Consider the following 5498-nt stretch of genomic DNA (forward strand, 5'->3'; position numbering starts at 1 on the left):
ATATATATATATATATATATATATATAATGCGTAATCTTCTCATATTCTGTTACTAATGTTCACCAAGAAAGTCAATCTAAACATTGTACAATTTATGAAGGTACGTGCCTGATTTAGAAATATTTTTATCTGGCACCATAGCAACAGGTTTGAATTAGTTGTGAATAATAGGCATCAGATGTAGTAAGAGAGAAGACTACACTGGTTATGGTCATGTGATACATATAGACGAGAAGAGCTGTGTAAAGAAGTGTCGATCTCTAATTGTAGAGGGAATCTGTGGAAGGAGTAAACTCAGGAAGACGTGGGACGAGGTGGTGAGAAATGACCCTCAGATATTGAACCTCATGGAGGAAATGACACGGGACCGAGATCTCTGGTGATTTGCTGTGTTTAAGAATATACGCCAGGCTAAGTAAAATGTTAACCATATACACAGGCATGTTCTTTATGGCCATGTCCCCTAATACACACGTGCACAACCAATCTTCCCAACCAATCTGCCCAACACGCCCCATCCCATGATCACCCACTGCAAGCCCCCGCCTGCTCTCCATCAGGTGCTTGCCTGCTCGCTCTCCATTTCCTCTTCCATATCCCCTCCCTACCATCCACTCCAATTTCTCTCTTCATCGTTTGTTACAGTCACCACTTCCCCATCTGTAAACACCTCCCTTCACATTCTTATCAAACATCCCCCTCTATCTCCTCTGTGCTACTCCCTCGCTGTAGCTTGGGAATTTCTTCTACACGCAACACCATATATTTCTCTCTTGCTTTCTCTCTCTTTCTCTCTGTCCGTCTGTCTAGTTATTTGTCTTTCTCTCCAATTCTGTCTTTTCTACCTCTTCTTTCTTTTCCTACTTGGACAGGCAACTAGCCCCTTTACAATAAGACACCGATTTCTATACCTCTATTATACTTTAACCACACAACTGGCAGAGCCACCTTCCTCATTACCATTTCCTCATCCTGCCGAGGGGTCATTCTCCTGCAAGTTACTTGCCGAGGCCGGTGGTGCTGGTACCATATAAAAAAGCATCCAGTACATGCTGTAAGGTGGTTGGCATTAGGAAGGGCATCCAATCATAAAAGCCATACCAAAGCAGACAACAGAGCTTGGTGCAGTCTTCTGTCTTGTCAGCCAGCTCGTCAAACCACCCAACCCATGCCAGCTTGGAAGGAGGATGTCAAATGATGATTTCATATATAAATACGCGCGCTCGACTCTCCTTGGTCTAAATCTATTTTGATTTCGTCTCAGATGGCTATCAAGCACCAGTTTAATTCAGTTGAAGGTCATTTGGTTGATCACTTTGAATGAGATATTAGACAAAGCAATTCCTCTGTAGTTACTGAGGTTTTCTCACTTTGAGATTGATATCAAGTTAATCTCAGACCACTGATCTGGACTTTTTCGCAAAATCCAGTATTATTTCATCAAGATTGCACCTCTTGGTAACTTCAGGGGGAATTTCATCAGGGCCAACAGCTTTTCCCTCTTTCACTCTATCCTTAGCACTCCGAAGTTCTTCCAAATTAAAGGGTTAGGGTTAGTGAGAAGATCAAGCAAAGGCGAGTGCGACTACCTGGTCATTGCGTGCACCATCCTGAGCTGCAAGAATCCAGTTAGTATTGTGGAACCCACTTCATGGTGATATAAGAAGAAAATATCGTGGTTATACTTGATTGCAGATACTGGCTTAGGAATCAATGGTTTATTCATCAAAATAGTTATGCGAAAATTATAAAACGATTAAGGTGTCTATTTAAAACCAAAAAGGACACAATTTAACCGCTACTAAAAATGACTGAGGGTGCAGGGCAGCTCAAACAATCCTGGAAACTAGTCATACATGCATACATACATACATACACCCCCAACACACACGTATATACAACTTAGAAGAAGAGTGCTAAAAAATACATATACGCATAGATATACTAGGTGAATTTAAAAGTATCCGACCTTTGGGCATAGAAAAACAATTTTGTACATCTCACAAATTTTACTTAATAATCTTCAAAATACTTCCCTTCGGAGTTCATACACTTCTCCCAGCGGTTCTGTCACTGCTGCTAACACCTCTCTGGAACGTCTCCTCTGGAGCTCCGCCGTCTCTTTCCTCACACGATTCAAATCACTCCCTTTCAGCCTGGCTTCCAGTTTGGACAAGAGCCAGAAGCCACTTGGTGCAAAGTTGGGAGAGTAGAAAACCTATCGAACAAATAGTGTGTCGTTCTTGACCAGGAACGCTTGGATTACGAGCTGCATTCAAATGTAACCGACTCTCTCTCTGCATATATAAATCCTTCGTTACAATGGAATCCACTGACCATGTGTTTATTCCCACCTCATCAGCAATTTCCTGGATTGTTACACGACGGTCTTCCATGTCTATTTGCCAACCTTCTCAATCGGTCCCTTGTTTCGGCTTGTCGATGGTCTGCCTGAGCAGGCCTCACCCTCGACTGAGGTGTGGCCATGTTTCAAACAATTGTACTACTTCTTGATCTGAGTTTTGCCCGTGGCATCATCGCCAAAGGCCTGCTGAATGTCTTGGGTGGTTTGAGCTCGAGTACTACTAAGCTTTTGGTAAAACTTGACACAATATATCTTCTTGATGCATTCGGTCATTTTGTGCGAAAACGAAAATCCATACACTACACATCTCTACTGCAGGCATAGCAGCCAAGAATTGACGTGGCCTACCGGCGCGAAAATTTTACGCATGTGTAGGAAGGGTAGCGTCACCTCCCACCCACATAATTTTGCTCATACGGTATTAGTTTTGGTGGGAAAAAAAATAAAGTTGCATACCTTTTGAATACACCTCGTATGTACACACGATACAGGAAAGTGTTTAAATATATGTGTGAGTATATATATGTGTGAGTATATATACATACATATTGTTACGGCCTTCTGACCATAACCCGAATTTACTGAATCAACGTGGAAAGGGTAAATCCAAGACAACACCACACCATGAAGTTTTTGTAAAATATTAATAGTCAGCATAAAAATAGCTTACATACAAACAAATATATACACAAACAAACAGCAAATGCTACACCAGACGTGCAGTCAAAAGTTACAAGGGTAGCATATATATACACAGTTCAGAAATTCGGACTTCATATGCTGGTTTTTGGTTTCACTAAAATTGGCCTTACACAAATTTGGTTTTTCAAAAAATAACATTCCAAAAATTTCGGATTTCATAAAATCCGGATTTTCATTTTTGTACAAATTCGGTTTACGAACCTTGGAAAGTCATAAAATCTGTCTCTCAATTCGGTGTTCAACCTTGGGTTTCGAACCTTGGACCTAAGCATAATTAAATCTCATGTCAAAGCAACCATTTAAACTAAAAGTTCATGACACAAAACGGCTGCCAGACTACATCAATAATTATAGTAATAAAATTAAAACGTCAAACAAAAAGCTAGTTTGCTTTAAATTCACACAAAACTGCTTCATACAAATATGCTGAGTAACCATTAGACAAAATTTACAATTAGTCGTCTAATACAAAAATTAGCTACATGAAAAAATAATTCATACACCATTTAGCTATTTATACAAATTTTAACATTTATCTTAACAGAAAATAGCTAGCAAAATTACTACACAACCTGCCACAAATGCAGGGTTCAAAATTCACATAAATATTATAAAATGTGACACAGAAATTATTTTAAGCTTGACAAAATTATTTTAAGCTTGACAAAAGTTCTGTCGAATTCCTGGAGCACAAAATAAATCCATAAATAGATAAACTAAACAGGTAATCATAGCTTCCAGAATTCAATTGAACAACTTTACTTTCTTTATTTTGGCACTACGGCCATAACATAGAACACATGGACAGACAAAGCAATACATTGGGGTACATGAAAATACATATCGGATGAATTATGAATATAATTGAAATGAGAATGAAATGGCTTTCCAACTCCCCAAAGTAGGCAGTTCCATTTTACTGTTTTTTAAATTACAATTTTACTTTACAGTCTTATATCTTTTCCGTAACACAAAATTACAACAAATGCTGTTTTATATCATCAGAAAATACAACAGCCGGTATCTCGTCGTATCTATACTGAAATGGTGCTATTTCAACTCCTTTTTTTCCCCCCAAATAGTTCTACTAATCACTCCTTTCTTTCTCTCTCCAACAGCACACCCTTCCTACCTTCACGGTTTGCCAGTTTCACTCTGATAACATTTTTCATTTTTGTTACTCTTTTTTTCAATTTCGACGCTTTTTTCATATACGACGAGGCTTCTTAAGTTTCTCCCTGTAGGTATCGTTCTCTGATTTCCTTTACCACTTGCTTCGTCCGTCATAAATGTATCCGTCTCTAATTCGCTGTCTCTTTCTTTCTTTCGTACTCCTTCTTCTTTGTTAGTTGAAGGCGATGATTCGTGCGTTCGCATTTCACTTGATTTTTCATTTGGTTTTCCATTTTTTTCTCTTTTCTTTCTTATTCTCCTCTTCGTTTGTCTTTCTTTTTTGCTCCTTGGGGCTTTTTGGTGGTGATACTAAGTTCTTTTTTCTTTTCACCACCGTAAATGGCTCCTCCATTTTCTCTTCCTCTACTGCTGTACTCTTTTCTTCTTGAATTTCTTTTTCTGTTATTTCTTCTTCGTGTTTCTGGGGACACTTGGCCTTCATGTGTCCCCTTACTCCACACAAAAGACATATTGGAGGTCTACCCTCCACAACAATCCACAATTTAGTCTCATCCGGCAAAACCAGCTCTTCCACAATCTTATGGAAGTCTGGCAAGACTTATATGGACTATCACCTCTAAGCCATATCCATACCAGTTCACCTCCGTAGTTTTGGACATTTTCAAAATTTGTGCATCTTCCTCTGTATGGTTCACTATGGCTGCCACCAGCCATGTCTCGTCAATTTCAGGAGGCACTCTACCTATCCTTACAATGGCCGAACGTTTGCCACAGTAAGTAGGCACTAGTGCTCACTCAGCTGATCTCAAGGCCGCAGTGGATTATTTCTTTGCTCCATTTTCGTTTATAGAGCGTACCTCCACTATGCCAAATTTCCGTCCTCTGGTGTAGAACGTGGTACATTCGTTCACCTCTCTCAAACATTCCTCTACTGCTTCCGTCGCTGCTATTTCTACTTTCTTCGTTGCTATGTTTAACGTTCTGCAGATAATAGTTCTTTTCTCGGTATTCTCAATAACTTCTTTGGGAAGCATCGTTATACTTCTTGAAATTCTTGTCTTTAACTTCTATTTCACGGACTTGCCGTAGCTCCGCTGACAGGCTTTTGCCGGTCACTGCAGCATAACTACCCACTTGCACTGGGCATAACTTCCCAGTGCATACTTCACCCATGAATGGGGAAGACAAATAAAAATTCTATCAAATTCAACAATTCAGGAATTAACAGGTTTACAATAACAAGTATTCACATGGAGCATACATACTTTCAACTCGAACAACACACCAATTGAACAA

Source organism: Octopus bimaculoides, chromosome 16, assembly GCF_001194135.2.
Source record: "Octopus bimaculoides isolate UCB-OBI-ISO-001 chromosome 16, ASM119413v2, whole genome shotgun sequence".
Taxonomy (NCBI): Eukaryota; Metazoa; Mollusca; class Cephalopoda; order Octopoda; family Octopodidae; genus Octopus; species Octopus bimaculoides.